Here is a 13,803-nt window from a genome sequence, read left to right as displayed (position 1 = left end):
GTTAAATTTTAGAGTAGAAACAAACTTAAGAGATAATCAAGTTCAAGCTCCCAAATTGCTCTCCAGTTTACAGCAGAGGAAATTGAGGCCTGGAAAGATTAAGTGCTTTGTTAAAATCTGTTGTTTAGAAACCACTTATATTTTATGGGATTTCCCTGGAAGTCCAGTGGCTAAGACTCCATGTTTCCACTGCACAGGGCATGGGTTCAACCCCTGGTCAGGGAACTAAGATCTCATAAGTCATGTGGCATGGCCAAAAAAGAAAAAAACACATTTTAGATTTTTTCAAAAATGCATATGTCCAGTCCACATTACTCATATTGTTTATTTTTATTTGTCTTTTCTTATACTCTAAGAAATAAATTTGAAGTTTAGTGGAAGGTAAAGGCTTTGCCTTAGACCTAAGAGGAATTCAATTGGATCCACTGAATACCTACTATACTAGAGAAGTCAGCCCACAGAATAGGAGAAAATATAATATTTGCAAATTGTATTTCTCTTTTAAGATTTTTTTGATGTGGGTCATTTTTTAAAAGTCTTTATAGAACTTGTAACAATACGGCTTCTGTTTTATGTTTTGTTTTTTTGGCCAAGAGGCATCTGAGATCTTAACTCTCTGACCAGCGACTGAACCCTCACCCCCTCCATTGGAAGGCAAAGTCTTAACCACTGGATGGCCAGGGAAGTCCCGTAAATTGTATTTCTGGTAAGGGACTTGTATCTAGAATGTGTAATAACTTTTACAGCTCAATAATGAAAAGATTAATAGCCCAATTAAAAAACTGGCAAAGGGAAAAAATGGCCAATTCACAGTATACAAGACCCCAGTAGTGGGGACAGACTCCAGTGAAAACTTCAGACCTTCCTCAGGATTCCAGGAGGTTCCATCTGAGGAGCAGGACAGCAGCATCACTGGGAGCTCTGGTGTTAAGTCATAAAGTCAGTGTGACTGGAGAATCTGGGAGCAGACATGCAGCCCTTGGAGACAGACATGGCATGAGGCCAAAATATGAGCCCTCAAAACTGCAGGCTGGACAGCTCCCAGGAGTGGAGGAGGGAAGATGGCGGTGGAAAGGAACTCTGAGCAAAGTGGGCTGAGCAGGTGGGTTGCCCTGCCGCTGGTGGTCACAGATGCTGGAAGGTGGTGCCTAAGACCACAGAATCTTAGACTTCCTGTCCACACATGGTCTTCTGGTCCATAGAGCAGAGGGTGGTATCCTTGGCTCTCTGCTGGTTGAAGATTTCAAGACAGACCAAGTGAAAAATTCTGGAGCCACTGAAGAGAAAGAAATGGACTGACATTTTGAATGACCAGATACCAAAGTATGATCCTCCTTCTGGGTAAAGAATAACCATAAAAGCTCTGCCTCAAACACAGTGTATCCTTGAGAAGGTTACATGGCTCAGATTCATGTCAGTTTTCTCTCTTGTCTGCATGCCACAGTGATACGCTCCGTTGTGTGAATTATGAATGAGGCCAGTGGATTCTCTTGTGAGTGATTCTCAAACTTTTCTATCCAAGAATCTCTAACAGTAGAGGAGAGAAAACTTGGATCCTGGGAACTCTGGGGGTTGTGGCTCTAATAGTAAGTCCAAAGTACAAAATTTGCTTCACGTGTCCCATTTGCCTTAAGAACCCGGGTGTACTTTGTATTCTAATAATAGCAGGACAAGAGACCTTGAACTCTGGTCAACTTTGGTTACCTCTTAGTCAGCTCTGTAATAGTTTTCCATTGTTGCTGGAAAAATCACCATATATTGGCTTAGCAATAAAGGGCATTTGGTGTTTTCTGTAAGATGGTTCTAGTAGCACTTAGTTGTCTTTAACTTCATTCAAAACAGTTTTGTTAGATTGTATTGTGACAGCTGGCATATCAATGTGCATTTTTTAAAAACTTATCAAAATTGGTTAATTTTGTGTAGTCATTTTAACATTGAAGTTGGATGGAAACAAGCAACATTTCTGGCATATTATGCTTTATTATTTCAAGAAAGCTAAAAAACATAGCTGAAATGCAAAAAAAGATCTGCACAATGTATGGAGAAGTTGCTATGACTGATCAAACAGGGCAAAAGTGGGTTGTGAAGTTTTGTGCTGGAGATCTCTCGCTGGATGATGCTCATGGTTTGGTAGACCAGTTGAAGCTGATAATGGTCAAATTGAGACATTAATTAAGAACAACCATCATTAGGCCTTGAAGGATTTAGTCGACATACTTAAAATATCCAAATCAAGCCTTGAAAATCATTTGTACCAGCTTGGTTTCATCAATCACTTTGATGTTTGGGTTGCACATACATTAAGAAAAAAAAAATCCTTCTTGACCATATTTCCACATGTGATTCTCTACTTAAATGTAATGAAAATGTTCCTTTTTAAAAATAAATTGTGACAGGTGATGAAAAGTGGATAGTGTATAATAATGTAGGACAGAAGAGATCATAGGGCAAGTGAAATGAACCACCAACCACCACACCAAAGGCTGGGCTTCATCCAAAGAAGGTGATGTTGTGTATATGGTGGGACTGGAAGGGTATGAACTCCTTCTCAGAAAACCAAATGATTAGTTCCAGCAGGTACTTTTCCCACTTAAACCAACTAAAAGCAGCACTGGAGGAAAAGCGTCTGGAATTAGTCAGCATAAAATGCAAAATCTTCCACCAGGATAACGTAAGACCACATGTTTCTCTGATGACCAAACAAGAACTGTTACAGCTTGGCTGGGAAATTCTGATTCACCCACTGTGATCATCAGACATTGCACCTCTGGATTGCCATTTATTTCAGTCTTTACAAAATTCTCTTAATGGAAAAAAATTAAATTCCCTGGAAAACTATAAAAGGCACATGGAACTATTCTTTGCTCAAAAAGACAAAAAAGTTTTGGGAAGATGGAATTATGAAGTTGTCTGAAAAATGGCAGAAGATAGTGGAACAAAACGGTGAATACATTGTTCCATAGAGTTGTTGGTGAAAACCAAAAATGTGTCTTTTATTTTTTACTTAAAAACCAAAGGAACTTTTTGGCCAACCCAATACTTGGTGGCTTAAAACACATACTTATTATCTGACAGTTCTCTGGGTGAGCGGATTGACAAGAGTCCCACTGGACCAAAGTCAAGGTGTCAACAGGGCTGTGTTTCCTTCTGGAGGCTCCTGGGGAGAACCACTTTCCCCATCCTACCAGCTATAGAAGCTGGCCACCTTCCTTGGCTCGTGGCTCTTGTCCTCCGTCTTCAAAGTAGTGACATTGTATCCCCGCAGCCCTTCTTCCATAGTCACGCCTCCCTTACTGACGTCAGCTGGGAAGGCTAAGGACTCCTGTGAAATCCTTATAATGTGCTCACCCAGATAATCCAGCATAATCTTCCTGCCTCAAGGTTCATGACCTTAACCACTTTGCAAAGCCCCCTTTGCCATGTGAAGTAACATGTCCATAGCTTCTAGGGAGTAAGATGTGGACATCTTTTGGGGGTCATTATTCTGCCCACTACAGTTGGTATGACAAGAAGCCCTTCTGTTAATCCTGTGCCAAGTCACTTCAGTCGTGTCCAACTCTTTGCAACGCTATGGGCTGTAGCCTGCCAGGCTCCTCTGTCCATGGGATTCTCCAGGCAATAATACTGGAGTGGGTTGCTATGCCCTCCTCCAAGGGATCTTCCTTACCCAGGGATTGAATCTGAGTCCTTTATGTCTCCTGCATTAGCAGGTAGGTTCTTTATTGCTAGCACCACCTGGAAAGCCCCAATTCTAGGGAAGAAATAAAAGTAACTTTCTATCTTCCTGAGAAGGTAGCTGGGCCTGATATATATCTGGACACTGCTTGTCATCAAGGATATAAACTTTACTGTATATCTGCAACCCTTCCCTGGACATGTTCTGAGAACTTTTGCAAAAGAAAGAAGCTGAATAAGGGAGCTATCAGAAGTTGACAATGACAATTGAGAGCCATCATCGAAGCTGATCTTACAACTACATGAGAAGTTGCTCAAGAACTCAATGTCGACCATTCTACGGTCATTTGGCATTTGAAGCAAATTAGAAAGGTGAAAAAGTGGGTGCCTCATGAACTGACCATAAATCAAAAAAAACTGTCTTTTTTGGAGTGTCGTCTTCTCTTAGTCTACGCAACAACAAACCATTTCTTGATCATATTGTGACATGCAACGAAAAGTGGATTTTAAACGACAACTGGCCATCACCAGTTCAGTGGTTGGACTGCGAAGAATCTCCAAAGTACTTCCCAAAGCCAGTGAGTGAATGAGTGAAGTCGCCCAGTCGTGTTGGACTCTTTGTGACCCCATGGACTGTAGGAGCCTACCATGCTCCTCTGTCCATGGGATTTTCCAGGCAAGAGTACTGGAGTGGGTTGCCATTTCCTTCTCCAGAGGATCTTCCTGACCCAGGGATCAAACCCAGGTCTCCTGCATTGTAGGCAGATGCTTTACCATCTGAGCCATGAGGGAAGTCCAAAACTTGCACCAAAAACAAAAAAGATCATGGTCACTGTTTGGTGGTCTGCTGCCGGTATAATCTACTATAGTTTTCTGAATCCTGGCAAAACCATTACTTCTGAGAAGTATGATCAGCAAATCAATGAGATGCACCAAAAGCTGCAACATCAGCAGCTGGCATTGGTCAACAGAAAGGACCAAAACAATACCTGACCGAATATTGCACAACCAACACTTCGAAAGTTGAATGAATTGGGCTACAAAGTTTTGCTTCATCCGCCGTATTCACCTGACCTCTCATCAACTGACTATCACCTCTTCAAGTATCTCGACAACTTTTTCCAGAGAAAATGCTCCCACAACTAGCAGGAGGCAGAAAATACTTTCCAAGAGTTCATCGAATCCCGAGGCACAGATTTTTATGCTACAGGAATAAGCAAACTCATGTCTCATTGGCAAAAATGTGTTGATTGTAATGGTTCCTATTTTGATTAATAAAGATGTGTTTGAGCTTAGCTGTAATGATTTAAAATTCATGGTCCAAAACCACAATTACTTTTTCACCAGTCTAATAGTTTCCCTCCCCATCCCTCCTTTACCCATTCCAACAGTTTAGCTTCCTTTCAAAGCTCCCATCTTGGTGGCAACTGAAAACACCGCTGTGGAGTCCCCAAAGGCCTCTCAGAAGACAAGCTCACCCTCCTCCCCCACCAAGAACTTGTGCTCAGAGCCTGCAGTGCCTCTCCTCAGCAGGGGCTGGGATAGTAGTTTCTGGCTTCGTGAGGCTACTCTCTGGGAAGAAATTTCCTGGAACAACCCTCGACTGGCAGCCAGTTCCCTAAATAGTGACTATGATTTCTTACCAGTTAAAGCAATCACCTTCCAAACCCCAGCGTTCACCCTTTGACCACGTTCAGCCCAAGGCAGGAGGTAATCTCCAAGTTTTCAATCCTGTCTGGATGACTCAGCACTTTCACTGCAAGGACCGAGGGTTTGACCCCTGGCCGGGCAACTTCTGCCTGCCTCCTCCCCGCTGCCCCCCACCCCCAACTCCCCTCATCTCTGCAACCCCAGCCAAAAAAGAAGAATCACAGGGATGTTAAAAAAAAATACTGGCACCTGGTTTTTCATCCCACCATCTGACTTAGCGAGCTTGGGAGTCCAACTAGTCAAATGATCCGGGATCAGCCCACAGAGCTAACCAATTACCAGGAGTCACTGTGAATAACTGTGAGGCTGGGGTGGGGGTGAGGATAGCAGCCTTGAGATAAATACTTCCCATTAGCTGGGAAGTTTCTTTGGTAGCTCCTCCCCCTTTAATTTATGCTACCCTTTCTCCTTTTCTCCCTTCTACCCCTTTTTATTATAATTACTTAGAATTAATTGTACAGTTTCCTTTTGTTCATCCAAGCTATTGTTTCATTACAGCAAAGGGTGAGGGTGAAAAGGGCAGCACAGTCTACAGTCTCTTAATGTTTTTATTTCCCCTTGGTTTGAAAGTCTTGTTAAGGGAGTTGGGGTGAGACATTCAGACTCAGGGTAAATAGGAAATGAGTCAATGCACAATTTGCTCCAGCCTGGCCTGCTCTGTGTAGCATCAGACTTTCTAGAAAGCTCAGGCAGAAGGCGTGTCTCAGACTCTCCCGTTTCCTTTATGACTTAGTGCTCACGTCTGAAGGAGACTAAGGTGCACAAACCCAGTAGATTTCAGAATCCCTGAAAGAAGGCACTGTCTACCATGAATGTTTTATTCTGCTGTCTGCCAGGAGGAAATTAGTGTGAGAGAACAGCTGCCCAGCACTTCCACTACTAGCTTTTATAAAGGAAGAATCAAAGAACTATTCTTCATTTTTCAAGCAAAGCTGGGGTTTCAAAATATTCTTCTTTTATACTCATGACATTTGCAGAAGAATCTTAAATTTAGGTGGTGTCGGTTCAAAAGCCATGCAGTGTGTGTGTTCTGTGTGCATGAGCACTTTTGCCATCATGGAAACTGTAGTTGTATATCTTAGATGTTAGGCTTCTAGTGTTAGAATTAGAGATAAAATGAGAGGAAGGAAATGGTTTCCACATCCAAAGGCTGGTTGATGTGTTTCCTGATTTAAAAAATGATAGTGTCATTTAATTGGCAGCTATATTAACAACAATTTATGGCTCATTTGAGCCTAATTTTGGGGGGAGGGGAGGGGGCTGTGCCCAGTCTTAGTTGTGGCATGTGGGATCTAGTGCCCTGACCAGGGATCAAACCTGGGTCTCCTGCATTGGGAGCAGGGAGTCTTAGCCATTGGACCACCAGGGAAATCTCTTGAATCTGATCTTAACCCATTGATAGTCCTGGTTCAACTGGCTAAGACTATGGCTTCAGTTTCATCTGAACGCAAACAGAGCTGCAGAGGTATTGATATACACACATAAGTTTATATTATACATAGACACATATATTTAACCTAATGCATGTCCATACTGTAATATTATGTTCATGTTGCTCAGATAATGGGCCTATTTGTCTCAGATTCATTCCTCACCTTTTCTGCTTTACTGAGTCTCAGGGGAACTGGCCACTGTGGTTTACCAGGTTTCCAGGTCACCTGACTCAGTCTCTGTGGGGTCTCTGGGCCATGATGTGCTTTGTTTGAGCCCTCCGAGCATCTCTGGTGGGTATGGGGTTTGATTCTAAATGCGATTTTGCCCCTCCTACCATCTTGCTGGGGCTTCTCCTTTGCCCTTGGATGTGGGGTATCTTTTTTTCATGGAATCCCACATTGTTATATCAATGGTTATTCAGCAGTGAGTTACAAGTTTGGGGTTCTTGCAGGAGAAGATGAGCACACGTCCTTCTACTACACCATCTTGTGTCTGAGCCAGACCTGTGTTTGAGTCCCCTGCAGAGGTATGGGTCAGCAGTAGCCTGCCATAGGGCAGGGACTCTGGGTGCAGCAGACCTGTGGCATAAGCCCTCCTGGAAAAGGTCACCAGTAGCCCCACCATATAGTCACAAAACAGACGACCCACAAACTGCAGAACAATTATACCAAATAAATTCTCACAATCTTAAGAAAGTTCTAGGACCCACAACAGATTTCCCAAACTGGGAATCTGGAAAATGGACTGAGAACCCCCAGGGAATTTGGAGACCTGTGGAATTTGATTACAGATCTTGCACGGGACTGGGGAAACAGACTCTTGGAGGGCACAAACAAAACCTTGTGTGCACCAGGACCAAGGAAAAAGGAGCAGTGACCCTACAAGAGACTGACCTAGACTTACCTGTGAGCATCCAGGAGTCTTCAATGGAGGGTGGGCAGTAGCCTGCTGCAGGGTCAGAGGCACTGAGTGCAGCAGTGTGTGCATAGGACCTTTTGCAGGAGGTCGCCATTATCTTCATTACCTCCACCATAGTTTGGTCTGGGATCAAACAATGGAGGGAACAGAGCCCCGCCCATCAACAGAAAATTGGATTAAAGATTTACTGAGCATGGCCCCGCCCATCAGAACAAGACCCCGTTTCCCTTGCAGTCAGTCTCTCCCATCAGGAAGCTTCCGTAAGCCTCTTATCCTTATCCATCAGAGGGCAGATAGAATGAAAACCACAATCACAGAAAACTAACTAAACTGATCACATGGATCACAGCCTTGTCTAATTCAATGAAACAATGAGTCATGCTGTGTAGGGCCACCCAAAACAGACGGGTCATGGTGGAGAATTTTGACAAGATGTGGTCCACTGGAAAAGGGAATGGCAACACTTCAATATTCTTGCCTTGACAACCCCATGAACAGTATGAAAAGGAAAAAATTATGACAATGAAAAATGAACTCTCCAGGTTGGTAGGTGTTCAATATGCTACTGAAGAAGAGTGAAGAAATAACTCCAGAAAGAATGAAGAAGGAGCCAAAGTGAAAGCAATGACCAGTTGTGGATGTGACTGGTGATAGAAGTAAACTCTGATGCTGTAAAGAACAATATTGCATAGGAACCTGGAATGTTAGGTCCATGAATCAAGGTAAATTGGAAGTGGTCAAACAGGAGATAGCAAGAGTAACCATCAACATTTTAGGAATCAGTGAACTAAAATGGATTGGAATGGGCAAATTTAATTCAGATGACCATTATATCTACTACTGTGGGCAAGAATCCCATGGAAGAAATGGAGTATCCCTCATGGTTAACAAAACAGTGCAAAATGCAGTACTTGAATGCAATCTCAAAAACTGCAGAATGATCTCTGTTCCTTTCCAAGGCAAACCATTCAATATCACAGTAATCCAAGTCTATGCCCCGACCAGTAACACTGAAGAAGCTGAAGTTGAATGGTTCTATGAAGACCTATAAGACCTTCTAGAACTAACACCAAAAAAAGATGCCCTTTTCATCATAGGGGAATGCAAAAGTAGGAAGTCAAGACATACCTGGAATAACTGGCAACTTTGGCCTTGGAGAACAAAATGAAGCAGGGCAAAGGCTAACAGAGTTTTGCCAAGAAAATGCACTGGTCATAGCAAACACCCTCTTCCAACAACACAAGAGAAGACTCTACACATGGACATCACCAGATGGTCAATACAAAAATCAGACTGATTATATTCTTTGCAGCCAAAGATGGAGAAGCTCTATACAGTCAGCAAAAACAAGACTGGGAGCTGACTGTGGCTCAAATCATGAACTCCTTATTGACAAATTCAGACTTAAATTGAAGAAAGTAGGGAAAACCACTAGACCATTCAGGTATGACCTAAATCAAATCCCTTATGATTATACAGTGGAAGTGACAAATAGAGTCAAGGGATTAGATCTGATAGAGTGCCTGATGAACTATGGATGGACATTGTACAGTAGGTAGTGATCAAGACCATCCCCAAGAAAAAGAAATGCAAAAAGGCAAAATGGTTGTCTGAGGAAGCCTTACAAATAGCTGAGAAAAGAAGAGAAGCTAAAGGCAAAGGAGAAAAGGAAAGATATACCCATTTGAATGCAGAGTTCCAAAGAATAGCAAGGAGAGATAAGAAAGCCTTCCTCAGTGATCAATGCAAAGAAATAGAGGAAAACAATAGAATGGGAAAGACTAGAGATCTCTTCAAGAAAATTAGAGATACCAAGGGAACATTTCATGCAAAGATGGGCACAATAAAGGACAGAAATGCTATGGACCTAACAGAAGCAGAAGATATTAAGAAGAGGTGCCAAGAATACACAGAAGAATTATACAGAAAAAGATATTCATGGCCCAGATAACCATGATGGTGTGATCACTCACCTAGAGCCAGACATCCTGGAATGTGAGGTCAAGTGGGCCTTAGGAAGCATCACTACAAACAAAGCTAGTGGAGGTGATGGAATTCTAGTTGAGCTATTTCAAATCCTAAAAGATGATGCTGTGAAAGTGTTGCACTCAATATGCCAGCAAATTTGGAAAACTCAGCAGTGGATACAGGACTGCAGAAGGTCACTTTTCATTCCAATTCCAAAGAAAGGTTAGGACAAAGTATGTTCAAACTACTGCACAATTGTACTCATTTCACACGATAGCAAAGTAATGCTCAAAATTCTCCAAGTCAGTCTTCAACAGTATGTGAACTGTGAGCTTCCAGATGTTCAAGCTGGATTTAGAAAAAGCAGAAGTACCAGAGATCAAATTGCCAACATCCACTGGATCATTGAAAAAGCAAGAGAATTCCAGAAAAACATCTACTTCTGCTTTATTGATTACACCAAAGCCTTTGACTGTGTGATCACAACAAACTGTGGAAAATTCTGAAAGAAATGGGAATACCAGACCACCTTACCTGCCTCCAGAGAAATCTGTATGCAGGTCTAGAAGCAACAGTTAGAACTGGATGTGGAACAACAGGCTGGTTCCAAATTGGGAAAGGAGTACATCAAGGCTGTATATTGTCACCCTGTTTATTTAACTTATATGCAGAGTACATCATGCGAAATGCCAGGCTGGATGAAGCACAAGCTGGAATCAGGATTGACGGGAGAAATATCAACACCCTCAGATATGCAGATGACATATGCCATATCATATGCAGATGATATGGCAGAAAGCAAAGAAGAACTAAAAAGCCTCTTCATGAAAGTGAGAGAAGAGAGTGAAAAAGCTGCCTTAAATCTCAACATTTAGAAAATGAAGATTATGGCATCCAGTCCCATCACTTCATGGCAAATAGATGGGGAAACAATGGAAACAGTGACAGACTTTATTTTCGGGGGCCCCAAAATCATTGCATATGGTGACTGCAGCCATGAAATTAATAGATGCTTGCTCCTTGGAAGAAAAGCTATGACCAACCTAGACAGCATACTAAAAATCAGAGACATTACTTTGCCAACTATGGTCCATCTTAGTCAAAGCTATGGTTTTTCCAGTAGTCATGTATGGATATGAGAGTTGAACTATAAAGAAAGTTGAGTGCCAAAGAATTGATGCTTTTGAACTGTGGTGTTGGATAAGACTCTTGAGAGTCCCTTGGACAGCAAGGAGATCCAACCAGTCAATCCTAAAGGAAATCAGTCCTGAAATTTCATTGGAAGGACTAATGCTGAAGCTGAAACTCCAATACTTTGGCCACCTGATGTGAAGAACCGACTGATTTGAAAAGACCCTGATGCTCAGAAAGATTGAAGGCAGGAGGAAAAGGGGATGACAGAGAATGAGATGGTTGGATGGCATCGTTGACTAGAGGGGCAGGAGTTTGAGCAAGCTTCGGGAGTTGGTGATGGACAGGGAAGCCATGAGGTCACAAAGAGTCAGACATGACTGAGTGACTGAACTCAACTGAACTGAACTGAGGTCACATGTGTTCCAGCTTGGTTCAGGCAATGAGAAGCACTGGATTGGGGTAAGGGAAAATTCAGGGTGTATCTCTCCCAGGAAGCCTCTGGCCCTTTTGTGACATTTCTGATATTACCTTAGCAAGGTTCCAGCCCTTGCTGATAGGACCAGCTGTGCTTCCAGCCACCATCAGTGACCCCAGCCTCTGGGCTCTGGTAACACCATCTTCTATGACTTTCCCTCTGGCCTAATCTGGGCAGTGACTTGCACTATCAGTAATCTAAGCTTCTCAGATCGTCCATCAACTGTGTAACCAATTCCCTGCATTAAATTACCTCTGTTGTAAACATGTGGTAATTTCTATTGTTCTGGGCAGAGAATAAAGTATATCATGTTAAAAACGTATTTTTTTAACACAATATTGTAAATCAACTATACTTCAATTAAAAAGAAATTTTTATTTAACAAAGTTTTTGTAGTTTAGTCACTAAGTTGTATCCGACTCTTTGCAACCCCTAGGACTATAGCCCGTCAGGCTCCGCTATACGTGGGATTTCCCAAGCAAGTATACTGGAGTGAGTTGCCATTTCCTGCTCCAGAGAATCTTCCTGACCCAGGTATTGAACTCACATCTCCTGCATTGGCAGGCAGATTGTTTTCCACTGAGCCACCAGGGAAGCCCTTAACAAAAGCTGCTGCTGCTGCTGCTAAGTAGCTTTAGTCGTGTCCAACTCTGTGCAACCCCATAGACGGCAGCCCACCAGGCTCCCCCATCCCTGGGATTCTCCAGGCAAGAACACTGGAGTGGGCTGCCATTTCCTTCTCCAATGCATGAAAGTGAAAAGTGAAAGTGAAGTTGCTCAGTCGTGTCTGACTCCTAGAGACCCCATGGGCTGCAGCCTACCAGGCTCCTCCGTGCTGCTGCTGCTAAGTTGCTTCAGTTGTGTCTGACTCTGTGCGACCCCATAGATGGCAGCCCACCAGGCTCCTCTGTCCATGGGATTTTCCAGGCTCCTCCATAGCCTTTGGAAATTCTTTAATTAAGGTTGTAGGTACCAATATATTATATTCTGTAATTATTTCTTTTAAGGGCATCTCAGAATCTATGGAAATTATTATTACTTACCAGTAAAATTTTAAAATACTTAAATTTCATAAATGGTTGTGAATTCTACTATCTTGGACTTCAAAGCAGTGGCCTAGTTTTACTCAATACATTCATAGGATAAATGTAATGGAAATAGTGCATCATGAGCCCACGAAAGATTGTCATTCATAATAGAACTGCCACTCTTTTGTATTTTGCAGAAATAGCTCACATTCATTCTTGAGCTGATGTACTCACTGACTTCCAGCAAGAACATCACAGAGGAATTATCTGGTAGTAGTTACTGTAAACGAAATACTCACAATCACTGCATCGAAACGGGGAAGTAATTTATACCTCCCTCTTTAAGTGATTTATGTTGGTCATTACTTGTAATATCTTTCCTGAACCTTTGCCTAAAACCCTTTCTTCTGCTGACTGCAAATTCAGATTGACTGTATCACTCCAGGAGGGGAACTCCAGGAGCGGAATGCATTAGTAGACTGTCCTCTAAGCGCCCTCAACTGTAGCAAGCCACTTTGGCTACTACTTCCTTTCTTCCTTGCCTTCCACATCTTGCCCAAACTTAAAGTACCCTACAAGTGAAAGAAAAGCCTGCTAATGAGCCAGGATTTCAAGCACGGAAACTGGTGCTTATTTCTCATGAGAGAGTATGGATGCCTGATTAAAGATGGCGGATGTGTTGTTTCTGCCGTACGATGAAGTGTATCAGCTAGATGTAGACACATAGCCCCTCCCTCTTGAACGTCTCTCCCACCCCCATGTCATCCCACCCCTGCAGGCCATCACAGAGCACTGAACTGATCTTCCTGGGCTTTACAGCAGGTTCCCACTAGCTATTTGTTTTACACACTGTAGTGTATATAGGTCAATCTTTATCTCTCAATTCATCCCACCCTCCCCTTTCCCCTCTGTGTCCACATGTTCCTTAAGCAATTATACTCAAATAAAAAAATAATAGTAAATCGAATCCAGTAATTTTTAAATGTCTAATGCATAAAGACCAAGTATGACTTATTCCTGGAATGTAAGCTTGATTGTACATGTAAACATCAATCAATGTCATATATTAATATAAATGAGAAAAATCATTAAAAAGATGGGAGATGAAGCATGCTTGGTTTTATCCTTGCCAAAACCCCACTAAAACAATAATAATGACTTTGAAAAAGTGATAAATACCAGTAATAGATGGGAATACCAGACTACCTGACCTGCCTCTTGAGAAATTTGTATGCAGGTCAGGAAGCAACAGTTAGAACTGGACATGGAACAACAGACTGGTTCCAAATAGGAAAAGGAGTACGTCAAGGCTGTATATTGTCACCCTGCTTATTTAACTTCTATGAAGAGTACATCATGAGAAACGCTGGGGTGGTAGAAGCACAAGCTGGAATCAAGATTGCCGGGAGATATATCAATAACCTCAGATATGCAGATGACACCACCCTTATGGCAGAAAGT

General features: G+C 42.4%; 1 protein-coding gene across 1 annotated transcript in view; it reads left to right on the top strand.

The window, feature by feature from the left end:
* ZBTB38 (zinc finger and BTB domain containing 38) overlaps positions 1–13,803 on the top strand; it is a 141,119-nt gene that overhangs the window by 15,465 nt on the left and 111,851 nt on the right. The window lies entirely within an intron of this gene.

This window comes from Bubalus kerabau, chromosome 2 (assembly GCF_029407905.1).
Source record: "Bubalus kerabau isolate K-KA32 ecotype Philippines breed swamp buffalo chromosome 2, PCC_UOA_SB_1v2, whole genome shotgun sequence".
NCBI lineage: Eukaryota > Metazoa > Chordata > Mammalia > Artiodactyla > Bovidae > Bubalus > Bubalus kerabau.
The sequence above is the reverse complement of the archived record's forward strand: the minus strand, read 5'-3'. Positions and strand labels throughout refer to the sequence as shown.